The sequence below is a fragment of the Stegostoma tigrinum genome, chromosome 4 (assembly GCF_030684315.1).
Source record: "Stegostoma tigrinum isolate sSteTig4 chromosome 4, sSteTig4.hap1, whole genome shotgun sequence".
NCBI lineage: Eukaryota > Metazoa > Chordata > Chondrichthyes > Orectolobiformes > Stegostomatidae > Stegostoma > Stegostoma tigrinum.
This window is the reverse complement of record NC_081357.1, coordinates 43,098,900-43,126,073: the sequence shown is the minus strand read 5'-3', so window position 1 is coordinate 43,126,073 and position 27,174 is coordinate 43,098,900. Positions and strand designations below refer to the sequence as shown.

General features: G+C 44.2%; 1 long non-coding RNA gene across 1 annotated transcript; it reads left to right on the top strand.

The window, feature by feature from the left end:
• The first annotated feature begins 3,655 nt into the window (after window positions 1-3,655).
• Window positions 3,656-7,944, top strand: LOC132209567 (uncharacterized). The gene is made up of 2 exons (XR_009445717.1): window positions 3,656-4,212; window positions 7,285-7,944. It is a non-coding gene; the product is annotated as an uncharacterized LOC132209567 (long non-coding RNA).
• Window positions 7,945-27,174: the final 19,230 nt, after the last annotated feature.

Genomic DNA, 27,174 nt, shown 5'->3' with positions numbered 1-27,174 from the left:
TAGAACATAGAACATTACAGCACAGTACAGGCCCTTCGGCCCTCGATGTTATACCTGCCTGTCATACCGATCTCAAGCCCATCTAACCTACACTATTCCATGTACGCCCATATGCTCATCCAATGATGACTTAAATGTACCTAAAGTTGGCGAATCTACAACTGTTGCAGGCAAAACCATTCCCTCACTACTCTCTGAATAAAGAAACTACCTCTGACATCTGTCCTATATCTTTCACCCCACAATTTAAAGCTATGCCCCATCGTGCTTGCCATCACTATCCTAGGAAAAAGGGTCTCCCTATCTAACCCTCTGATTATTTTATATGTTTCAATTAAGTCACCTCTCAACCTTCTTCTCTCTAATGAAAACAGCCTCAAGTCCCTCAGCCTTTCCTTGTAAGACCTTCCCTCCATACCAGGCAACATCCTAGTAAATCTCCTCTGCACCCTTTCCAAAGCTTCCACATCCTTCTTATAATGCTGTGACCAGAACTGTAAACAATACACCAAGTGCGGCCGCACCAGAGTTTTGGACAGCTTCACCATAACCTCTTGGTTCTGGAACTCGATCCCTCTATTAATAAAAGCTAAAACACTGTATGCCTTCTTAACAGCCCTGTCAACCTGGGTGGCAACTTTCAAGGATCTGTGTGCATGGACACCGAGATCGCTCTGCTCATCTACACTACTAAGAATCTTACCATTAGCCCTGTACTTTGCCTTCCGGTTACTCCTACCAAAGTGCATCACCTCACACTTGTCTGCATTAAACTCCATTTGCCACCTCTCAGCCCAGCTCTGCAGCTTATCTATGTCTCTCTGTAACCTATAGCATCCTTCGTCACTATCCACAACTCCACTGACCTTAGTGTCGTCTGCAAATTTACTAACCCATCCTTCTACGCCCTCATCCAGGTCATTTATAAAACTGACAAACAGCAGTGGACCCAACACCGACCCTTGCGGTACACCACTAGTAACTGCTCTCCAGGATGAACATTTCCCATCAACTACCACCCTCTGTCTTCTTTCAGCAAGCCAATTTCCAATCCAAACTGCTATATCTCCACAATTCTATTCCTCCGCATTTTGTACAATAGCCTACTGCGGGGAACCTTATCGAACGCCTTGCTGAAATCCATATACACCACATCAACTGGTTTACTCTCATCTACCTGTTTGGTCACCTTCTTAAAGAACTCAATAAGGTTTGTGAGGCACGACCTACCCTTCACAAAACCATGGCTCTGTAGTGTACATGCAGGAAGACAGATACTGAGCGCCCTGTGGTGTACACACAGGGAGACAGATACTGAGTGCCCTGTGGTGCACACACAGGGGGACAGATACTGAGTGCTCTGTCATGTACACACAGGGGGACATGGGGTGTAAGGATGTATAGCCCAGGTAGCTGTGGGAGTCAGTGGGTTTGTAATGGATATTAGTGGGCAGCCTATCACCAGAAATGCAAACAAATGTCGAGGAAGGGAAGGGAGGAGTCAGAGATAGACCAGGTGTACGTGATGGTAGGGTGGAAATTGGAGGCGAAATTGATGAGGTTTTCTAATTCCAGATAAGAGAGGGAAGCAGCACTGATGTTATCATCAATGCATCAGGGATAGAGTTATGGGTGGGGGCCGGAATAGGACTGGAACAAGGAATGTTCCATGTACCCCACGAAGAGACAGGCATAACTAGGGACCATGCGGGTACCCACAGCAACCCCTCTTACCTGAAGAAAATGAGATGAGTTGAAAGAGAAGTTGTTGAGGGTAAGGACAAGCTCAGCCAAGCGGAGGAGGGTGGTGCTGCGTTGGGATGGTTCAGGTCTTTGCTCCAGGAAGAAGCGGAGAGCCCTAAGACCCTCCTGATGGGGAATGGATGTGTAACGGGATTGCACATCCATTGGAAAGAGGAGGTGGCTGGAGCCAGTAAACTGGAAGCTTTGAAACTGACGTAAGGTATCAGAGGAATCATGGATATATGTGGGTAGGACTTGGACCAGGGGACCTACTTTGATTCAGTCTTCTCCCCCAGCAACTTTCTTTTTGTTCTTGATTTACAGCATCTACAGTTCTTTTGTTTTTTATTTATGTAGTAACATGGCCTGGTATGGGGGGTAGGGGGAAAGAACATGGGAGAGCTGAGGACCTAAAATTACAGAACTCAACATTGGGTCCAGAGGGCTGTAGGGTCCCCAAGCGAAAAATGAGGTGTTGTTCCTCCAGTTTGTGTTGGGCTTTGTTGGAACACTGCAGCAAGCTAGAAACAGAGATGTTGGCCAGGGAGCAAGGTGGTGCGTTGAATTGGCAGGCAACAGGTAGTTCAGGGTCATTTTTACGAGCAGAACGTAAATGTTCTGTGAAGTCGTCGCCAAGTCCATGCTTCATTGTGGAAGCAACTAAATGTTTACTTTTAATTTTTCATGGGATTTGTGCATCTCTGGCAAGACCAGCATTTGCTAACTCTCCGCCATAATTTCTTCTTGAGCTAAATGATTTCAAAGGGCAGTTAAGAATTATCAATGTAAGCACACCAGATATCCCAGAGAGCCAGGTGATAATCAATAATAGATAACAAAATGTGAAGCTGGATGAACACAGCAGGCCAAGCAGCGTCTCAGGAGCACAAAAGCTGACGTTTCGGGCCTAATGATAGAGTAGCTTTTAATCTCAGATTTAGAATTGAATTTAAATTCCATGAGCTGTAGATGTGGGATTATGAACCCACATACCTTGTGCATTCACCTGGAGCACTAGCTCAGTGATGTTACTACTAGTCTATTGCTTATTCTTGGGTTAATTGATGTGGAGGTGCTGGTGTTGGACTGAGGTGGACGAGGTCAGAAATCTCATGACACCAACAGGAGCAAAAATAGAAGTTGCCGGAAAAGCTCAGCATTTGTGGCAGCACCTTGCAGAGACAATCAGAGTGAAAGTTTCAGGTCTGGTGACCCTTCCGCAGAACATATAGTCCACCAGGTTTATTTGAAACCACAAGCTTTCGGAACCTTACTCCTTCTTCACGTGCAGGTGAGAGGGGTAATATCAGACACAGAATTTATAAGTAAAAGATCAAACGTTCACACCATTGATGAGGATGTGTTAGACAAACCTAAAATGCTGTTCAATCTGTAATCAGTTAGAAGGTTTTAATTGATTAATATGTATTTGTAAATCCCCAAATTCCTTTCAATTCCCTGTCCTGGGAGAACTATGGGGTTTTATCAGTGTAATAAAGAAGTAATATTTTAGGTCAGACAATTCATGTTAGGTGGAACGCCTTATTTAGAATCTGATTGTGTTTTGCTTTGGTGTCAAACTAGTTTTATTTCTAAAGTAGGAATTTGACTGAATGTGTATAATTTGTGTGAATTTTAAATAAAATGCAGTCTATCTGCAAAAACAAATTCACCATATGGATTCACGTGTGTGTGGATGGAGAGAAAGAGTGTGTGTGAGGGAGAGAGAGAGAGAGCGTGTGTGTGTGTGTGTGTGTGTGTGTGTGTGTGTGTGTGTGTGTGTGTGTGTGTGTGTGTGTGTGTGTGTGTGTGTGTGAGAGAGAGAGAGAGAGAGAGAAAGTGTGTGTGTATGCATGAGAGACAGAAAGAGTATGTGTTGTGTGTGACAGAGAGAGGGTGTGTGAGAGACAGAGTGTGTGTGGTGGGGAAAGCAGAGAGAAAGAGAGAGAGAGAGTGTGTGTGTGTGTGAGAGAGTGTGTGGTTGGGAAAGAAAGAGTGTGTGTGTTAGTGTGTGTGAGAGAGAGTCTGTGGTTGGGAGAGAGAGAGAGAGTGCATGTGTGTGGAAATGAGACAGAGTGCGTTTGAGAAGCAGAGAGAGTGAGCGTGGGAGACAGGGAGGGAGCGAGAGAGACAGAGAGAGAGAGAGAGAATGTGTGTGTGTGTGTGTGTGTGTGTGTGTGTGTGCGTGCGTGCGTGCGTGCGTGTGTGTGTGTGTGTGTGTGTGTGTGTGTGTGAGTGCGGTTGGGAGAGACAAGGAAGTGTTTGTGTGAGAGTGAGTATGTATGTGTGAGAGAGAGAGTGTGTGTATGTGGGAGAGAGAGTGTGTGTGTGGGAAGGGGAGAGGAGAGAGAGAAGTGCAGCATCATGAAGTTATCCATAGGCTTGTGATAGAATGAAGTATTGAGCTGTATGTCCTTGATGGAGAGGCGTGTGTCCGAGAATGAGACGGATTGTAAAGAGTAGTCCATGGTAAGTCTGATGGTGGGATAAATTTGTTAATATCACTGTGTAATAAAGTGTGAAGCTGGATGAACACAGCAGGCCAAGCAGCATCTCAGGAGCACAAAAGCTGACGTTCTGGGCCTAGACCCTTCATCAGAGAGGGAGATGGGATGAGGGTTCTGGAATAAATAGGGAGAGAGGGGGAGGCGGACCGAAGATGGAAAGAAAAGAAGATAGGTAGAGAGGAGAGTATAGGTCGGGAGGTAGGGAGGGGATAGGTCAGTCCAGGGAAGACGGACAGGTCAAGGAGGTGGGATGAGGTTAGTAGGTAGGAAATGGAGGTGCGGCTTGGGGTGGGAGGAGGGGATGGGTGAGAGGAAGAACAGTTTAGGGAAGCAGAGACAGGCTGGGCTGGTTTTGGGATGCAGTGGGGGAAGGGGAGATTTAAGTCTACATTGATACCATTGGGCTGCAGGGTTCCCAAGCGGAATATGAGTTGCTGTCCCTGCAACCTTTGGGTGGCATCATTGTGGCACTGTAGGAGGCCCATGATGGACATGTCATCTAAAGAATGGGAGGGGGAGTGGAAATGGTTTGTGACTGGGAGGTGCAGTTGTTTATTGCGAACCGAGCGGAGGTGTTCTGCAAAGCGGTCGCCAAGCCTCCGCTTGGTTTCCCCAATGTAGAAGAAGCCACACCGGGTACAATGGATACAGTATACCACATTGGCAGATGTGCAGGTGAGCCTTTGCTTAATATGGAAAGTCATCTTGGGGCCTGGGATAGGGGTGAGGGAGGAGGTGTGGGGGCAAGTGTAGCATTTCCTGCGGTTGCAGGGGAAGGTGCTAGGTGTGGTTGGGTTGGAGGGCAGTGTGGAGCGAACAAGGGAGTCACGGAGAGAGTGGTCTCTCTGGAAAGCAGACAGGGGTGGGGATGGAAAAATGTCTTGGGTGGTGGGGTCGGATTGTAGATGGCGGAAGTGTCAGAGGATGATGCGTTGTATCCGGAGGTTGGTGGGGTGGTGTGTGAGAATGAGGAGGATCCTCTTGGGGCGGTTGTGGCGGGGGTGGGGTGTGAGGGATGTGTTGCGGGAAATGCGGGAGATGTGGTCAAGGGCGTTCTCAACCACTGTGGGGGGAAAGTTGCGGTCCTTGAAGAACTTGGACATCTGGGATGTGCGGGAGTGGAATGCCTCATCGTGGGAGCAGATGCGGCGGAGGCGGAGGAATTGGGAATAGGGGATGGAATTTTTGCAGGAGGGCGGGTGGGAGGAGGTGTATTCTAGGTAGCTGTGGGATTCGGTGGGCATGAAATGGACATCAGTTACAAGCTGGTTGCCTGAGATGGAGACTGAGGTCTAGGAAGGTGAGGGATGTGCTGGAGATGGTCCAGCTGAACTGAAGTTTGGGGTGGAAGGCGTTGGTGAAGTGGATGAACTGTTCGAGCTCCTCTGGGGAGCAAGAGGCGGCACCGATACAGTCATCAATGTAACGGAGGAAGAGGTGGGGTTTGGGGCCTGTGTAGGTGCGGAAGAGCGACTGTTCCACGTAACCTACAAAGAGGCAGGCATAGCTGGGGCCCATGCGGGTGCCCATGGCCACCCCCTTTATCTGTAGGAAGTGGGAGGAATCGAAAGAGAAGTTGTTGAGGGTGAGGACGAGTTCGGCTAGGCAGATGAGGGTGTTGCTGGAGAGGGACTGGTCGGGCCTGCGGGACAGGAAGAAGCGGAGGGCCTTGAGGCCATCTGCATGCGGAATACAGGTGTATAGGGACTGGAAGTCCATGGTGAAAATGAGGTGTTTGGGGCCAGGGAATTGGAAGTGTAGTTGTTTCAATGATTCCTTGCCTTGAGTTTAAAGGATGAAAATGTCATCAATGTATCTGGTGTACAGTGTTGGTTGGAGGTTCTTTGTAGCAAAGAAGTCTTGTGTGAGCATGCGCACGAAGATGTTGGCATACTGGGGAGCAAATCTGGTTCCCACAGCTGTGTCTGGATGAAAAACTGGTTGTCGAAAACGAAGACATTGTGGTGGAGGACAAAACGGATGAGTTGTAGGATGGCGCCTGGAAATTGGCAGTTATTGGTATTAAGTACTGAGGCTGTTGTGGTGATTGTAATTGAGATAACAACTAGCCTGGGACCCTTATTTAAATACAATGGAGTCTTTTTAGTCCGGGTCCTAAACAACTATGGAGGAGCTTGAGCCAACTTGATGTGTGTTGCACTTTCAAAACAGAATGAATGCATGCATGCATTATTCGATATCTCAACTACTCTCCTTTGTCTCTATTTCCAACAAAGCATTGATAATTTACTATGCATTCTGACTTGGAGAGTAGAGCATTATTTTGCAAAGCGATGACTGAGAAGAAGAGATTAGGCTCATATAAAGTAACTTAACATCTGAAGCAAATTTGATAACACATCAGGAAACTGTTTTGCAAAATTTTTAACTTATGGCATCCACATGAGGCATTGTTTCAATACCTGTATTATAGTGAACTGAAGGGTCTCGGCCCGAAAAGTCAGCTTTTGTACTCCTAAGATGCTTCTTGACCTGCTGTGTTCATCCAGCTCCACACTTTGTTATCTTACATGGAGTATTGTTGCGTTATAAGAAGTGTCTGACTTTTATATCAATGAAATAAAATGAGATGGTCTCTGTGAAGATTTTGTATAAACCCTACCAGATTACAATACAATCACTGAAGCAGTAAACTTAGCGCATGACTCACTCGTGTCGCCATCTCCACTGAGCTTTTTTGGTCTCTAAAGCTCATAAAGTATCCATATTCAAAGCCAAATGACTTCCTACATAAAATATTCTGGCTTCCAAATACTGCTTTCTTTTACGACCTACAAGACTCAGGAAACCCACCGGATGCTCCACAAATACATGTCAACTCTAGTGCTGGAAGTTACATCCCACCCTCTTGATTACATTTTGGGGACCTGCCTAATGCATGTATTGCTAAATACCGTCCAATCGTTTCCTGCACACCAGTTTAAGATAATAATTGAAGTCGATAAAGCAGAAGTGATAAGCACACACATCTAAGAAGACAATAACATTTTTCGCTTTTTATCTCTTTTCACAGGATATTGGGATATCACCACCAGATTATCTGAAATTAAGTAAAATTTAAGAACATCCTACACAGAGGCAGGAAGAAAATGACAATCTTTGAATACTCTCTGCTCTGTTTCTCATCATCTGTTCAGCAATAGACTTGGCTCCGGGCTGCACTGTCTGTAATGAAACCCAGTGTCTCCAAGGTCCATCCGATGCAGTCAGCAGTAGGAAGGCCTGTTTCCTGTACTGCACGCTGTAATTAGGCTTCAAGCTATTTCAGATGCTGTGATGGTACAATTTATTTTTTGACTGTGCTAACTCCGGGGATGGGCAGGGAGTAAGGACAGCTGGACTGCATTCAGCTGGTGAAGAGCGAGAGGGCTGAAACCCTTCATTGCATTGTCTCTGCACTCAGACAAACCGTCTCAGCAGTTCCCAGATGGCGGTTCCATGCACACTTCAATTCACGAAGCCCTGCAGCCAAATATGTTCTCACCTGGATTGCAGAGATTTAAATTTTGGACTTCAATTTGAAAGATTTCTTTTTATTTCTGCAGAACGTATCTTTGGAGCTGACAAAGTGATACTTCAATTTGTGCTCTTGTTATTCTAATTTAGCACTGAAAGGCTCCACTGTTCATAATAACGAGACAGTTATTAAAATAAATGAGACAATGAAAAACCATTGAGGCACTATGTTATTCCTTTAAATATTATAAGGAGTGTTTAATTTCCCTGCTCATGAGGAGCAGTGTGGCTCAGAATGTTGACTGAAGCCAATGAGGCTTGTAACTTGGGAATCCACTTTTTTTGCACATAATTAGAAAAGGATTGTTCTATTATGTTGTTAATCGACCTTGCTGTATTTTGTCATGATCAATATCGCAGTTTTGTAGAACACCTTTTAAAAGCATTTCATATCGTACGAACTTCCAGGAGATTCAGGTCATGAAAGAAATTTCGCTATAACTTGTAAGTCAGGAGGAGTTCTGCCTTCAATATTAATATTGAAAGATTAATAATTATTCAAAATTCCAAAATATCCACAAAGCAGCTGTAAACTAATAGGCGATAACAAGGTGTAGAGTTGGATGAACGCAGCAGGCCAAGCAGCATCATAGGAGCAGGAAAGCTGATGTTTCAGGCCTAGACTCCTCATCAAAAATGGGAGAGGGAAAGGGGATTCTGAAATAAATAGGGAGAGAGGGGGAGGCGGATAGAAGATGGATAGAGGAGAAGATAGGTGGAGAGGAGACAGACAGGTCAAAGAGGTGGGGATGGAGCCAGTAAAGGTGAGTGTAGGTGGGGTGTTAGGGAGGGGATAGGTGCTTGGCCTGCTGTGTTCATTCAGCTCTACCCCTTGTTATCTCGGAGTCTCCAGCATCTGCAGTTCCTTTTATCTCTGATACAATTTTAATCGTACTGCGAAGCCTCTTCTAAGGATGCCTACCCTGAAGAAGTTACCCTCCTCCCTCTGGACAAACCTCAGGAGATCTCTCTCCCACTGCAACTCTCTTGTAATCTCTTTGGCCTTGAAACTACTCGACCATGTCCTGAAGCAAACCAGGTACTACAGCCACATCACCTTTCTTAGTAGCTGCCTCCACCCTGGGCTGACCCATTTCCTCCCTACCTCCCCTCCATCCCCGCCTCTTTGACCTGCCTGTCTCCTCTCCAACTATCTTCTTCTCTAACCATCTTCCTATGTGCCAGGTATGACTCCAAACAGTAGAGGATTTCATCTTGACTCCCAGTGATTCCAGTTTTTCGAAGCCTCCTTGATGCTACATTTGGTCAAATGCATCCTTGATATTAAGAGCAGCTATTCTCACCTCGGCTGTGGAATCCTGCTCTTTTGACATTTTTGAACTAAGGCTGTAATGACATTAGGAACTGACAGGCCCAGCTGGAACCTAAAACTGGACATCAGTGAGTAGGTTATCACAAAGCAAATGCTGCTTAATAACATCATTGTTGATATCTTCTTCCACTTTGCTAACCATCAAATGTGGACTGATGGGGCACGAAATGACTGGGCTAGATTTATCCAGCTTTTATTTTTACCTGAAATAATTGATAAGCCTCTTCCCAGTATCAACTGGAGGGTGGGACAGAGAGAAGGTGGGAGAGGTTATGGGCAGAGTGCTTCATAATGTAACTAGAGTCTCGATTGCAATTTTAATGTTCAAAATCAAAATTAAAAGGAAGCAAAGATTTTAAAATAATCACAGTCAATAGGGAAAGGTATTGGGAAAATGATTGAAAGTAATGATTGACAAGTTGGATGGATCTGATGTTTTTCATCTGAATGTCTTAAAATAAGTGGCTGCAGAGACAGGAATGATTTGTTGCCATCTTTCAAAATACATTAGAGTCCCAGCAGGTTGGAAAATCATTAATGTAATGCCTCTGTTTAAGAATGGAGGGAGATAGAAAGTTAGAAACAATACAGAAGTTAATGGTTCATCTGCCATAGGGAAAATGCTAGGGTCCATTATTTAGAATATCATTGCAGGTTATTTAGAAAATCATAAGACAATCAGGCAGAATCAGCATGGTTTTATGCAAAGGAAATCTTTTTGACTAATGTATTAGATTTCACTAATGAAGTAACAAGCAAGTGGGATAAAAGAGAACTCTGTTGATGTGATATACATCATATGTTACAATACAAGGTTGGTACATATAGAGAATAGTTAACCAACAGGAGCACTTAAATCATTATGTGATTTTTAAAAATAAGTTATGCTTACTGTTAACAACACTGCCTTGGTTCCTGGGTCCTACTGAGTCACCACAAAAAATGGTGCCTAGAATACATGAATATTGAGGTACAATTAATAAATTCCTACAGGACTTTTTTTAAAAGGATACTGAGTCTTCTCAGCTCTTTTTTTTAATCCACAAGTATACTTCAATTCATAACACTTGCGAACAAAAGCATTGCAAAAAATGATGACAGGACTTGCAAGAAAATTCCACGTGTATGAGTGTAACAGCCTTCATATTTAGCAAATACGTTCCATGTCAAGTATACAGTCCAAGGCTAAGACATGTGAACTAAGCTAACAATGAGGCACAAGCCTGAGCCTTTTAAGACGAACAGGAGACATTAATTGTTTTGACATACCCAATGGAACATGGCCTTGTGGACGTGCTGGGAAAACTATCATTCGCTGTGGAGCTCAATCTCAGCTACTTGAGGCTCACGTTACCTTTGCAATTGAGTGCAAATATAGATTTCAGACAAATAAATACGTTGTTAAAACAGTACAAGTACATTGCGGCTGTTTCTCGAATGATTCAACAGAAAGATGAAAACACTGGCAAATGTAGCAAGCCTTTAAGCCCAAGAAGCTCCTTGGTTCACAGTCAGTCAGTGCTTAGCCAACATGTGACAAATGGGTGAATTGATAAGAAAGATTCACAGCTGAAGAAACGATGCAGATGTATGGATGTTGGCTGGGCACTGGATTATGCTGCACGTTTGAATCTGTACCTCACTATGTGCCACAGCCTTTGAGATGGTAGAAAAGTGAAAAATAAACTGTCTTCTTTTTAAACCATTGAAAAAGATATCATTGCTGCACAGGCTCTTGTTTGCGCATCTTATCTTAAAGGGATAAGCCTTCCCACAAAATTGTACCCAGGAGATTTAGTTATTATTTTCAGATGCAGTGTTCAACTATTCAAAAGCGTTCCCATGTTAATGTTAAGCTAATGTTGGATAAACAATCCAGTAGGGTCAGGGACAGGCTAAGACTCTGAAGCATTGCATTTCTCTGCATTTCTCATTTAGGAACATCAGCTATGTAGTGCTGTGAACTTCAAAAAAACACTTGAGTGTTACAGAATCCGCAATAAAATAAAGCCATTTTCATCTTTTACATGGGCCAGTATGATAGCACTTTTATTTCTAACAAAACCACAGATGTGTTCTTTTGGAATTCTTTGAAGTTTGATAGAAATTGTGATTTTTACCTGATGTTTAACATCTCTAATTTATAGATTGCTGGCAAAAGCAATCATCCAACTCTTAACAATGAAGTTGTTTTTTAAAGAATTGAACTAAGTTCCTAAATGAGAAACAAAAGTCTGTTGTGAAATTACAGTATTTTGTACAAGAATTTAAATGTATAATGCTATTCATTTCTGAGTGTATCAACTGACATAAACTGAGGTTCATGCAGCAACTTCTGAACTGATCCTAACTGCGTTAAGTTAGATTTGGAATCCATGTGTTTAATAATCAGGGAGAGTTAAGAGTATAATGGGAATAAGTTGTAAATTTTACACCCAATTATAGAGACAAACAAAGACCACACTAGGACATTGAAACTCGCATTTCATTCTATGCATGCAGTAACTAGTAAAATTTAAATTCTCCATGCACCAACTTCTAAATTGAAAACCAATGTTCCAGTTTTTAGCTTTTTGACAATCTTACATGCATATCAGGGTTCTGTTCAATTCAAGCTTTAAAACATTAAATATTTGAGAATCTTGTATTCTCCAGAGCAACTTCCAAACTATTCAATTTCTGCTCATAGCCTTTTCCCTTCATACTGAATACGGCAACTCATACTGCTGTGCAATATTGTCAGCTGTGGCTTATACCTCACATAAAAAACCACATTTTATGTGTGAACTTGCACAATTAGACATTGAGCATCACTACACAATTTTATATTGTTTTGTTGGTCACCACCTTACATATCCTCTGGTAGCTCACAGCCAGCAGTATTTTCAAGGTAAACAAAATATTAAAACTGGCAGAGAAGACACCTCATTTTGCATTGGGTTCAGCTTACCACAGGTTCTCAGGGAAATTGACAACATGCTTTAAGGAGACCTAGCTTATAACATAAAAGTCATTTTGACTATTCTGACTCTTTTTCACCCAGAACCTGCACATAGCAGCTTGACACTGGGAGCTAATGGATGAGTGCTGTGTTAGACCCTTTTTACATTTTACTATCCTTGGTTAACTTAGTATCGAAAGAAGCAGAACTGGACCTATGACTTATTATGACTCATTACCAAGTTGCATTTAAACATCAGGCAATATGAATAATTATTTATGCAGCACGTGTTATTAAAATAAAAAATGTATGAAGTGTTCCAAAGTATTGCATGTTTTGGGGTGACCATTCTGATGCTATCCTTTCTTTTGATTTTTAATGAATTAATGGAAATATTGTCAAAACTGCAGTTTAATATTGACAACCAAAGGGTGTTACATTGTCTTTTCCCTTCAGATGACAAGTCAAGCCAAAGCTGCCACATTTCATACATTAAACTACTCCATTTATTTCAAAATCATGTTTCTTTGGGTATAAAAGTTACGAAAGGCACTATATAAATACAAATTTAACTTACAAAATCTTGACAAAGTCACATGCAGATTCTTTGTCCCTTCTGAGCTTTGTCAGGTAATGAAATACAGACTGCTAGTGAATCCAAATTAGTGTGTCAAACAAATCTCCTAGTTTTATCCAGTTCTTTGTGGAATTCATTTAAAGTGGTTCAATCAGGTCCACATCAGATATGTATTTCAACTTGTCACTCATCTCCTGTTTGAAGTGATCCTAATCAGCTCATTATTTTGAAACATGAATGGAATTTAAGCAAGAAAGAGAGATCGTTGTGAGCATTACAGAAACCCATGGGGGTACATTAACAATTTTCCAAGGAGAGTATCTGTCATGACATTTTAAAATCTTTGAATTGTGTGAGGAATAATCTGACTTGAGATATCCTATGCATGACTTTGAGTCGAATTTGCTGTATGACATTGGCACTTGTAGTTAATGAACTCCTAATCGGACATGAAACAGTGTGGGAATGTTTGCCCGGACGGCATATAGATACATTTTGCTACTTGTTTCAGGAGAAATTCTCAGGCTGTCTACGTTCTTTTTATGATGAAGCTCGAATTTCATAAACAGCTGTTATCTGTTGACTGCCCATGTGCGTCAAACTTTATAAAATAAGTCCTGTAGGGCCTTTTCTCATGGGCCTTTTATTGCGATCTTTACGTCTTTGAAACCAAATAATCCACGATAACAGCCAAAGGCATTGTTGCCACTGACTTTGCATGACTCAGTCCTAGCATTTACTTTGCCTGAGAATATAGTTGCCGCTACGGACAGAGTGAATGATTTAACTACAAAACCCAAAGTTTTGCTCATTTTCAGCAACAGCTAGTGATGTTTTCTGTTGAGCAATTGTGTGAAGTAATGAGTTGAAATTTCTGGGATACTCGGGCATGGGATATGAAGTGGTTGGTAGTGGGGGTGGAGTGGGTGATGGAACTTCTTTTAATTCATTCGCAGGGTTTGGGTGTCACTGGCTAGGCCAGCATTTATTGCCCATCCCAGAATGTAGTTAAGAGTTAACCACAGTGCAGCGGGAACAGAGTCACACATAGGCCAGGATAATAAAATGTGAGGCTGGATGAACACAGCAGGCCCAGCAGCATCTCAGGAGCACAAAAGCTGACGTTTCGGGCCTAGACCTTCATCAGAGGCCCAGGTTTGATCCCACCACAGCAAATGGTGAATTTAAATTCACTAGAAAACTGAAATTGAGAGTCAATTGATAACCATGAAATCATTGTCAGTTGTCAGGAAAAGCCTAACTGGTTCACTAATGCCCTTTAGGCAATGAAATTGCCATCCTTACCTGGCCTGGCCTATATGTGAGTGATAATGGGAACTGCAGATGCTGGAGAATGCAAGATAATAAAGTGTGAAGCTGGATGTACACAGCAGGCCCAGCAGCATCTCAGGAGCACAAAAGCTGACGTTTCGGGCCTAGACCCTTCATCAGAGAGGGGAATGGGGAGAGGGTTCTGGAATAAATAGGGAGAGAGGGTGAGACGGACCGAAGATGGAGAGAAGAGAAGATAGGTGGAGAGGAGAGTATAGGTGGGGAGGTAGGGAGGGGATAGGTCAGTCCAGGGAAGACGAAAAGGTCAAGGAGGTGGGATGAGGTTAGTAGGTAGGAAATGGAGGTGCGGCTTAAGGTGGGAGGAGGGATGGGTGAGAGGAAGAACAGCTTAGGGAGGTAGAGACAGGCTGGGCTGGTTGTGTGGTGCAGTGGGGGGAGGGGACGAACTGGGCTGGTTTTGGGATGCGGTGGGGGAAGGGGAAATTTTGAAGCTGGTGAAGTCCACATTGATACCATTGGGTTGCAGGGTTCCCAAGCGGAATATGAGTTGCTGTTCCTGCAACCTTCGGGTGGCATCATTGTGGCACTGCAGGAGGCCCATGATGGACATGTTGTCTCAAGAATGGGAGGGGGAGTTAAAATGGTTCGCGACTGGGAGGTGCAGATGACATGTCCATAATGGGCCTCCTGCAGTCCTCACACTCAACAACTTCTCTTTTGAACTCGTCCTCACACTCAACAACTTCTCTTTTGACTCCTCCCACTTCCTACAGACTAAGGGGTTGGCCATGGGCACCCGCATGGGCCCCAGCTATGCCTGCCTCTTTGTAGGTTACGTGGAACAGTCCCTCTTCCGCACCTACACAGGCCCCAAACCCCACCTCTTCCTCCGGTACATTGATGACTGTATCGGCGCCGCCTCTTGCTCCCCAGAGGAGCTCGAACAGTTCATCCACTTCACCAACACCTTCCACCCCAACCTTCAGTTCACCTGGGCCATCTCCAGCACATCCCTCACCTTCCTGGACCTCTCAGTCTCCATCTCAGGCAACCAGCTTGTAACTGATGTCCATTTCAAGCCCACCGACTCCCACAGCTACCTAGAATACACCTCCTCCCACCCACCCTCCTGCAAAAATTCCATCCCCTATTCCCAATTCCTCCGCCTCTGCCGCATCTGCTCCGACGACAAGACATTCCACTCCCGCACATCCCAGATGTTCAAGTTCTTTAAGGACCACAACCTTCCCCCCACAGTGATCGAGAACGGCCTTGACCGCGTCTCCCGTATTTCCCGCAACACATCCCTCACACCCCGCCCCCGCCACAACCGCCCCAAGAGGATCCCCCTCGTTCTCACACACCACCCTACCAACCTCCGGATACAACGCATTATCCTCCGACACTTCCGCCATTTACAATCCGACCCCACCACCCAAGACATTTTTCCATCCCCTCCCCTGTCTGCTTTCCGGAGAGACCACTCTCTCCGTGACTCCCTTGTTCGCTCCACACTGCCCTCCAACCCCACCACACCCGGCACCTTCCCCTGCAACCGCAGGAAATGCTACACCTGTCCCCACACGTCCTCCCTCACCCCTATCCCAGGCCCCAAGATGACATTCCACATTAAGCAGAGGTTCACCTGCACATCTGCAAATGTGGTATACTGCATCCACTGTACCCGGTGCGGCTTCCTCTACATTGGGGAAACCAAGCAGAGGCTTGGGGACCGCTTTGCAGAACACCTCCGCTCAGTTCGCAACAAACAACTGCACCTCCCAGTCGCAAACCATTTCCACTCCCCCTCCCATTCTCTAGATGACATGTCCATCATGGGCCTCCTGCAGTGCCACAATAATGCCACCCGAAGGTTGCAGGAACAGCAACTCATATTCCGCCTGGGAACCCTGCAGCCATATGGTATCAATGTGGACTTCACCAGTTTCAAAATCTCCCCTTCCCCTACTGCATCCCTAAACCAGCCCAGTTCGTCCCCTCCCCCCACTGCACCACACAACCAGCCCAGCTCTTCCCCCCCACCCACTGCATCCCAAAACCAGTCCAACCTGTCTCTGCCTCCCTAACCGGTTCTTCCTCTCACCCATCCCTTCCTCCCACCCCAAGCCTCACCCCCAGCTACCTACTAACCTCATCCCACCTCCTTGACCTGTCCGTCTTCCCTGGACCGACCTATCCCCTCCCTACCTCCCCACCTACACTCTCTCCACCTATCTTCTTTACTCTCCATCTTCGGTCCGCCTCCCCCTCTCTCCCTATTTATTCCAGTTCCCTCTCTCCATCCCCCTCTCTGATGAAGGGTCTAGGCCCGAAACGTCAGCTTTTGTGCTCCTGAGATGCTGCTTGGCCTGCTGTGTTCATCCAGCCTCACATTTTATTATCTTGGAATTCTCCAGCATCTGCAGTTCCCATTATCTATTCATTATTGGTGGTTGTGGGTGAATGCTATGACACCAGATCCTCTGGGGACCCCTCTGCCTGGCAGAGGTGAGCTGTGGCCTCCTGACCTCAGAGGCAGACAATCCTTATAGAGTGCCAGTATGAGAGAAAGCTGGAGTCTATGAACTTCCCATCTGCTTCTCTCATTCCTCTAGCTGTGCTTTCCTATATGTCCAGTGGTGGTTGAAGACCTTCCTCACTCTTGGTTTGCTACTCCAGTCCCTCATCTGTAACTGCACAGCCAGCCCGTTTTACAGCCAGTTGAGGGGCTCCTCGTCTACTATCATCAGAGCTCCAGTGTTGGTACTCCAACAATAGGCTTGGACCAATTGTGGGTCCACTTCTCCCATGAGCAGAAATCAGTGACACTGAGTTTCCAGCAGTGCAATGAGAGCTATTCAAGGCCAGTAAGTTTCACATGATGCTGGCATCCGATTGGCCACTGATGGAGGCTCCTCCTTCCATCTCCTCTTGAGGGCCATGGCTGCAGTGAATAAAGGCAGATGTCTGATTTTCGTCAAGGTGTGGTTATTCAGTATCAGGTATTTGATGCTACAACTTTGCCTCACTATCTGCTGGCCCCTGGTTTGCTCTCCCTCCCCTTGTGGCAGATCATGTCATTGAAGTCTCAGCAAGGAGAGGGGAATAGAGGACTCACTCTGGTGGAACACATAGAATCGTTGACTCAACTATGGCATTATGCTCAGTATTGCGACTGTCTTTTGCTACCTTCATCCATACCTCCGGGCTGAGGTGGGCAAATTTCCTCTTGTCATCCTTTGGGAAGATGATACCCCATCCTGTGCTAGTGAACTGTCAGAGACCGTCCAGAATGACATCATTAAACACTATGGCTATCCAGACTCTTCCCTTTGGCATGTCTCCCAATTTCTTCGGTCATCTGCTTGACTCCCTTGTTGACTGGTAAGTCTTTTCGGTGGAGTCAACACTGGCCAGCCCCTGGGGATTTTGTAAGGATTTCTGGTTCTGTGGTTCCTCTGAAGATCAGTGGGCAGCCTTCAGCTTGGAGGGATGCACACTGGAGAAAGAACCCTATGGGGTGCTATTGGAATCTATAAAGCATTCAAGTCACTGAATGGAGGCCTGTTGAACTCTTAAAGATAGCACAAGTCATTCCGACCCATCCCACCACTTCATCTGAATTCATGTGTTTCATTGAAAGTTTCTAAATGAAGAAAATACTCTGATGTGCTGATTGATTTGTAATGCTCTTCCCACAAAGCTGTCTCTTCACTGGATATTTGGTTGTCCTACTGCATCAAAGTAGCACTGCAGATGATGTAGTCATTGATCTGAAGCTGTGCCAGAGCAGAATATTAAAGATTGGCTTACTGCTTGGCTTAAAAAGCCCACTAGTAGCATTGTCATTTTCTCAATGTGATTCCTTAGTGCTGACAAACACTATCATTAATGTTTCAATGCAGCTGCAATGAAATTGAATGTAAGTGGGTTATTGGTATTCATTTGTTTATGCCTTTTCTCTCTGACACCCTCATGATTCACTGACATATGAATATTTAAAAGAAACAATAATTGCAAGCCTCATGTTTTGAAAATGGATGAAACTGATGTTGTAATAGAGCTTAAAAGCACACAGTCAGGTGAAGTGATTAATTGCAGAAGCATAAAGTGGGCTGGTAGTGAGAAAACGTTGACTGTAATAGACAGGAATATCAGACATGGTGAAAAGCATACTACTGGTTTGCTATCAGCACATTTTGTGCTACTGTGGTGAGGTCAATTTCAATCCCTGAATATATATGTTGCACTAAACACATATTAGCACTAACTTTTACATTCATTGCTGCTCAATACCATCTCCTTATCTATTTATAATAATCTCACTTGCATTATTATAGTTTTTAGATTGAAACTTTGACATATGCTGGGAATATTGCATTGAAACTTCGAATTAATTATAAAACAGCTTGGGTAAGACGTAATAATTGCCAAACCATGCCAAAATGTATGAAAGAAGAATGCTACTGCAACACTTTAAACCGTCTCACTGACACAGTTACTTCAATTATGTTTTACAATAGCAAATAAACACATTCTCCTTGCTCGTACTTCAAAAAAGTAGTTTTTAATGGTTGATTTGTTGTTCCATGAATCAATGTTACTCAAATACACAGAACATGGAACATAGAACAGTACAGCACAGAACAGGTCCTTCGGCATGCGATGTTGTGCCGAACTTTTATCCTAATCTTAAGGTCTACCTAACCTCCACCCCTACCTTATACTATCATCCATATGCCTATCTAATAGCTGCTTAAATGCACATAATGAGGCCAACTCCAATGCCCTCTCCGGCAATGCTTTCCACGCCCCTACCACACTCCAAGTAAAGAACCTACCTCTGATGTCTCCCTTATATCCACTTCCGCTCACTTTAAAACTATGCCCCCTCATAATAGCTATCGCCACCCTAGGGGAAAGTGTCTGACTGTCCACTCTATCTATACCTCTGATCATTTTGTACATCTCTATCAAGTCACCTCTCATCCTTCATCGCTCTAAAGAGAAAAGCCCTAGCTCTCTCGACCTTTCCTCGTAAAACTTTCCCTCCATTCCAGGCAATATCCTGGTAAACCTCCTCTGCACCTTTTCCAACACTTCCACATCTTTCCTGTACTGAGGTGACCAGAACTAGACACAATACTCCAAATGTGGCCAAACCAAGCTTTTGTATAGCTGGAGAATAACTTTACAGCTTTTGAACTCAATCCCTCTATTACTGAAAGCCGACACAACATATGCCTTCTTAACAACCCTATCCATCTGGGTGGTAGCTTTCAGGGAACTGTGGACATGAACCCCAAGATCCATCTGATCCTCCACGCTGCCAAGAATCTTTCCATTAACCCTTTATTCTGTTTTCAGGTTTGTCCTTCCAAAATGAATCACCTCACACTTTTCAGGGTTAAACTCCATCTGCCACTTCTCAGTCCAGCTCTGCATTCTATCAATGTCGCTTTGTAACCTACAACAGCCCTCTGCACTATCCACAACTTGACCCACCTTTGTATCGTCTACAAGCTTACTAGTCCACCCTTCCACTCCTACATCCAAATCATTTACAAAAATCACAAATAGAAGAGGACCCAGAACAGATCCTTGTGGTACACCACTCATAACTAAGCTCCATGTTGAATATTTTCCGTTCACTACCACCCTTTGTCTAATAAGGGTCAACCAATTCTGAGTCCAATCGGTCACATTTCGCCCGATCCCATGCCTCCTTACTTTCTGCATGAGCCTACCATGGGGAGCCTTCTCAAACGCCTTACTTAAATCCATGCATACCACACCCACTGCTCCACCTTCATCCGCGTGTTTGGTCACCTCTTCAAAGAATTCAATAAGGTTTGTGAGGCATGATCTCCCCCTCACAAATCCATGCTGACTATCACAAATCAAACTGTGCCTTTCCAAGTGATCATAATGCTGTCGCTCAGAGCCTTTTCCAATAATTTACCCACCACTGACGTAATATTAACTTGGCCTGCAATTTCCGGGGTTATCCCTATTCTCTTTTTTGAACAAGGGCATGATGTTTGCCTCTTTCCAATCTTGCGGCACTATATCTGCAGGCAGTGAGGGTGAAAAGATCATTGCCAAAGGCCGTGCCATCTCTTCCCTCACTTCTCATAGAATCCTTGGATAAATCCCATCAAACCCGGGAGACTTATCTATCTTCAAGTTTCTCAAAATTCCTAGTACATCTTCCTTACTAACATCGACCTCCTCTAGCCTACCAGCCTGTTTCACACTGCCCTCTTCTACAACTAGGCCCCTCTCAGTTGTGAATACTGAAGAAAAGTATTTATTAAGGACCTCTCCTATCTCTTTAGGTTCTGTGCACAAATTCCCTTTACAATCCTTGATTGGCCCTACCCTTTCTCTGGTCATTCTCTTATTCTTCATGTAGGTGTAAAAAGCCTTGGAGTTTTCCTTGATCCTATCTGCCAAGGTTTTCTCATGTCCCCTTCTAGCTCTTCTAAGCCCTTTCGTCAGCTCCTTCCTGGATAACTTGTATCCCTCTAGAGCATTTTCCATTCCTTGTTTCCTAAACCTTATATAAGCACCCTTCTTCCTCGTAACCATTTACTGGACTTCTCTTGAGAACCAAGCCTCCCTCACTCGACCGCATCTTCCCTGTATGAAATCGTCTAACAGTGGGCAAGGTTGTAATTAACCTGTGTCAATTTTCTGGGCTTTGTACAGAACAATAGATAAAGGCAATGTAGATATTTGAAGCCATGTTGACTGCTGAAAATTTGTAAGCCCTCAGAGAAAGGCCACAGACAGACTAAATGCGAAGAATGGTTGCCTGCAACGCTGCAATTCCTAATGCAATCAAGAGTCAATTGACATTACGGAAGTTTTTTTTATTCATTTATGAGATGTGGGTGTTGTTGGCTGAGCCATCACTAACTGGGCATTCCTAAACGCTGTTTGGTTAAGTGGTTGTGTGCAGCCACCTTGACTGCTGCAGTCCACATGTTGTGGTTGCATTCACAAGGCACGGAGTTCCAGATGTTTGATCCAGCAACATTGAAGGAATGGCAAGATTTTTCCATGTAGGATAACAGGTATTTAGGAGAGGAGCTTACAGTTGATGGTGTTTCCATGTATCTCCTGGCCTTGTCCTTCTGCATGACAGTGGGTTTTGAAGGTCTCATCTAATGAGACTTGGTGAATTTTTGCAGTACCTCTTGTAGGTGGTACATGCTTTGGCTACTGAGCATTGGTAGTGGAGGGAAAGGATGCTCCTGGACATGGTTAAGTTCAAGCGGGCTGCTTTGTCCTGGATGGTGGCAAGCTTCTTGAGTGTTGTTGGAGCTGCACCCATCTAGGCAAGTGAGGAGTATTCCATTACACTCCTGAATTGTGCCTTTGTAGACAGGATGTGAGTTACTCACTGCAACATTTCTTGCTTTTGACTTTCTCTTGCATCCACAATATTTTTATGGCTCATCCAGTTCTGTTTCTGGTAACTGGTAAACCCCAGGATGCTGATACCATTCAATGTCAAGGTGTAATCATTATATTCTATCTTATTGAACATGAAAATTGCTTGGCATGTGTAGCATGAAGGTTATCTGCTATTTGTCAGCCCAAACATGGAAAATATCCAAGTTTTCCTACATTGGACATGGATTGCTTCAGTACCTGATGAGTTATGAATGGTGCTGAACATTGTGCAATCATCAGCAAACATTCCCACTTCTTATGAACAGATCTCTAACAACCACAGCCATCTTCCTTTGTGCCAGGTATGACTTCCACTAGTAGGGAGTTTTCTGCATGATTCCCATTGACTCCAGTTTCATTAGTGCTCCTTGATGGCACATTTAGCCAAATGTAGCTTTTATAGGAAGGACTATCATTCTCATCCTACCTCTGGAATTCAGATCTTTTGTCCATGTTTGAACCAAGGCTGTAATGGGGTCAGTAGCCAAGTGGCCCTGGCTGGGTAACCCAAACTGGGTGTCACTGAGCAGGTTATTTCTGAGCAGGGGCTGCTGGATAACACTGTTAATGACCCTTCCATCACTTTACTGATCATCGAGAGGAGACTTGGGGAATGTAATTGGTTGGATTGGATATGCCCTGCTTTTTGTGTACTGGGCAATTTTCCACATTGTCAGGTAGATGCCAGTGTTGTAACTTTATTCAAAGAGCTTGGCTAGTTGTGTGGCAAGCTCTGAAGCACCACTACTCTGAATTTGTCAGGTCCCACAGAAGCTCTCCTTGTGGTTGACTGAGCTCAGTTGCAAGGGGCCCTATAAGGCAGACAGGGCCTGATTGATACCAGGTTCCAGTCTTGAATAGCCATGCTTGAATTTTAAGGTTTTTTCACATTGTTTTTCTTTATCCCAGCAGAAAGAGTGGCTCCTGATACATTGAATGTTTTTAGTAATTCAAACACCTCTGTTAGATCATCCCTCAAACTCTTATAACCAAGAGATTAGCTGATAATTTGTTATTTTTACAGCTGTATTGTGTCTCTCCAGCAAAAATAACTGAACTAAAGAGGAATACTAATCAAAATCTTGGAGAACTATTGACATTGAGCCTGAAAAGAACAAGGCCAGTCCCTTTACCACCACTGACATTCATCATTTCAATAAAAATGTTTTATCTTTCAGCAAGCTCTGAGGTTGGCATTTTATGGCTCATAGAGACACACACCCTTCCCCCAGTCCCCTGCCCAGTGCCACTACACTGCCAGCACTCTGTCATACCCCTTTGCTCCAGTTGGTATTTAACTTCCACCAACCACCTGAAATCTCTTGGAGGGCATATGGCTATTGAGGTGCCCTCTTCCAGGGCCTAAGGAACATAGCATGGCTTATGTATGGCGCTGTTGGGGCTGTGGGTCCTCTGAATGGACTGCAAACTTCAGGGAGTTGTTCTCCTAAAAGGGATTGCAGCTGATGGCAGCCATTTAGCTGGTTGTCTCTGGCATTGTGCTAATCTGGTCACCATCATCAACAATCACTTGCTGACAAATATGATTGCCCACCCAGGAAATTGTGTGTGATTGGCCAAGGGTTCTGTGGATCCTTGTGAGGTGAATGAGCCCATTCCTTGGGCTGTATCTCTGACCACACATTTGGATATCATTTCCAGGAGGTCGAAGTGGTTCTTCGCCTTGAGATCATTGGCATTCCTTGCTTCGATTCCTTTCCTGTACTTCCTCTGGCTGCTGATTATTCTCGAAGAATTGTTTCCCTTCATACAGGAAAACCCAGTTTTCTTCTGAATGACAGTCCCTCCTGCATTGACATCTGTGTCAGATTTGTTGGGACAAGTCTTCAGGGAGTATTTAAAATGCTTCCTTTCTGTCAGCGCATCGTGCCTTCTTTCAGCTGGATGAAGAAAATTCGCTTTGGTATTCGGAATTCGGGTATCCTAATCAGATGGCCGGCCTTACGAAGCTAGTTTAGGACAATCATGGCCTCGGTAGTGAATCTGGAGTCCCCTGGCAGATGAAATAGGGTCGTCTCTGCTCTCAATCCTAGTCAAGAGACTCCCAAGGAAATTCAACCTACAGGCTTCATTCGAAAGGCAGTAAACAAAGCAATTGTTCTGCTTGGAGATAAAGAGACTTATTGACGAGTCTCCTTAGGGATGTTCCAAATTGCTTCACACCAAGTGAACTACTGTACCTCTAAGATGTGATGGAAAATGCAGCAGTTATTTGGCACAAATAGCAGTGGCATGAAACAAAAGTCAGTTTTATTTCGAAGTTGTGCTCACTCAAAGTACAGCCTGATTTTTATTGCCCACCTGAATCACTGAGCAGGCAGTCTGGACTTTGTTTCAACAACTCAGTTCAAGCACAGCATTTCAAGGGCAGCACCTCCTCTATATTCTCGCAAACATTAAGCCAGGTTATGTGATCAAGTTTTAGAGAGGCACTTGATCAAACTTTCCTAATGCAGAAAAGGAGTCAGTCATATCAACTGAGCAAAGTAATCCAGCAGCAGGCAAATAAGTAAAAAAACAAAAACTCATAGTGTTGTTTCTTTAATGGCAAATATGTGACGTATACATAGGGCAATGTTTTGGTGAGATTTGGGTGATTGTAGCTGCAACGTAGACCAAACATTTTCTCGATCAACTGCTTGGATTTATCAAAACAAAAAGAAGCAAATTGGAGATTGTTGAAAATCTGAAACATGAGGAGAAATTACTGGAAACTTTCAGTAGACAGTCAGCTAATGTTCACAAGACTAGGTCCCTACTCCTCGTCTTCAAATATAGTGGCTGAAATCCATAAAACTCATTACTTATTTTATTGTGATTGCATGATGTATTACTAAAAAAACAGTCTTTATTGCCCATCCCTAATTGGCTTGAGAAATGAGGCGGCTTGCATTTTAGAAGGCATTTGAGAGTCAATCACATTGTCTGGAGTCACAAGTAAACCAGGCCAGGTAAGCATGGCAGATTTCCCTCCCTGAATATGGGTTTTTACAATTGATAATTGTCACCATTACTGAGTCTAGCTTTACATTCCACCTGGGTCTTTAAATTACTAGTCCAGTGATTTACCAGGATCCCACTGTCTTCCGCTCACACTCTATACTCTCTTCACTTCAACCCTTATCAGAAAGTCATTACTCAGAAACTAAGTCACAACTGGATGTTTACATAATGGTTCAGCTGCAGTATAGATCCAAATCTGTGGCCTGGAAGAAGTCATTCCAAGTTTAAGCCCTTGCTAGAAACCAGGAGTTTGATGCTGTGAACTATACAGGATGAATTTTGTCAGCATCTGTTCCGTTTCACTGTGGATCCATTTGGTTAAACTAGTCGTTAATAGGTTCGCATGTCTGTATTAAAAATTCATGCATTGTGTTGCTTCCCTGCAGGCATCAGGGCAAAAACTTTGCACTGAATGGTAAACAGTTCTTCCAGCAGTGATGCCCCCCAATTTGACCTGCTGGTACGTAAAGAGCAGGCTCAGCATCTAACCTTGGACATGAAACTTGAGTGCTAACAGGGGATTCCCCTGCACTGAAGAAGCAACAGGTTACCTTTTCAGGTAATTTTCAGAGTCAGAGGTGGTCTTTCTCCCAGATTTGAAACATTAAAAGTAAACAATTTCATTAAATAGGCAGGTTTCCACTATGGTAGCAGATCTCCTTCTTAGGACCTACCTCTCCCAAAATGGCTAGATTGTGCCAGCAAAGTGGTATGCTGACTGGCAGTGCAGATTAATGCACCCACTGTCTTCCATGTTCATCCTCAATGGGGTCTAGAATTGCAGCCTAATTGTTTTCTGCTGCCTCTTTCCTTTCCATTGGCACAGCTTACCCATCAGTACATTGTTTCCATTGAGTTTCTTCGTGCAAGCTTTGATAAGAGCATGAAGAATGAAAACAAACCTGATTGAGATCAGCAGGAACTCAGTTTGTCATCTGCTCAATTAGAGATGATGGTAATAGTCCTTTGTGAAAAGCTATGAGAGCTGGAATTTCAAAGCAGGTTTGGGAATCTGAGACCATGATGAATTCCAGCTCTTGACCCCACACCTGAATGTTATTGCTCCTGTAGGTCTGCTTTGAAATGTAAATAATCTCATTGGGAAAGAAGTGAGCGCGACAACTAATGAGATATGCTGAATGCTTACAGGAGCTAAAAACGACCTGCCTGGTGCCAGTGGTGAAGGCAGGCGGCAGCCGTGTTCGGGACTGCTGCTGTCTTCCTGAGGAGAGCAGGCAACTCATGAATGGGTCAGGAGGATAAAGACAGTGCCATATGTCTATGGACACCAAGTTGAAGTATGATGTTCCTCATCACACAGTTGTTGCTTTAAATTTCATGAAGAAACATATGTGACAAAAGTTAACCTATTTACCACAGCAGCTGTGCAGTATTTGTACTGCCTGCTTGGCTTTAAACAGGAAAAGGATTGAACATCCCATTGTACTCTTAACCAAGGACTTTAACAAGCTCCTTCATGAATTGCTGACTGGCAGTGAGCAGTTTATCTCCCTGCTACAAACTGTCATGGAAGCAGCAGGATTTCGTCCCACCCTTTTCAAACTGCGCCATGTGTCGCCATTCCCAGCAAAAACTGAAAATCCAGCCCATAGACTCAATCTCAACAATGGTTTCTGGCTCAGATGTCCATGCTGTCATCTGTTGAAAGACATGCTTTGAAATACCACCCTTTCCTGTTCCAACTCCTTTTGCAATTGTTTCAGTTTCATGCTCTGTTATTTCTGTAGCCCAGAAAGAGCTAGCCCTTTGTGCACAGACTGGGAAGCAGGAAAGCTGGAAGGATGGGATGAGAAGGAATGAGGTGATATGCCTAATTTTATCCCATCACCATTTCACCAGCAGCAGGAAACATGGAGGATGGAATTCCCCTATTCCCCCACCCCACCTAGACCCAAATTGGACACCTTAACTGTTAAACTGGAATGATGGAACATGTAACCTTCCAATGGGCTCTGTTAGTGCCTTTCCCGGTACCATTTGGCCTGTGGGAAAGCTGCATCAGCAAAGGGTAACCCTTTGTGGTAATGGCACTACCTGCCTTTAATGACCACTCCCTTCAGATCACAAGGCCCTGCCTGATATGCCACAACATCCACATACCTCAATTACCTGCCTTCAAGGGCACAGGGTCATTAAGATTCCCCCCTCGTCCAGCTGCAGTCCCAGTCGCGACCACTGCTTATAGTGGCATTGTTGAGCTGCTGGTCCTCAGACTGGCCAATCTGGATTTCTGCCTCTGCAAAATTATGGCTGTGGATTCCAATGGGGTTGTTCTTAACTCCACTTTACCCTGTGAACCATTCCTTGTCTTTCTCTTGGCAGTCTCTTTGATAATGCCCTTATAAATGTCTGTCTGTTTCCATTGAGATCTCTCTGCTCCTCTGTTCCACACATCTAAACTTTTAAACTTTACGTGTGGGATCCTCTGGGGTCTGAGTGATGTGGGCTGAATTGGGTGAGATGCCCAATAAGGCCAATTTGATGTTGTGAGCATCTCACCCCATCCTATATGTTTTTTGTCAAGTGGCAAGGCTAACTTCTCACTAGGCAGTGCTGATTTGCCAAATAGATGGGATTATAACTTGCTAAACACTTTATTAACATTGCAATTCTCCTTATTAATATGTACCTTCCCATCTTACCAAATGTGCTGAAGAAGCTGGATGTCAAGGATTCTTGACGTGTAAGTCAGAGCAGGTACTTACCAATTCCAACTCCCTGTCAGCCATCAGGTACC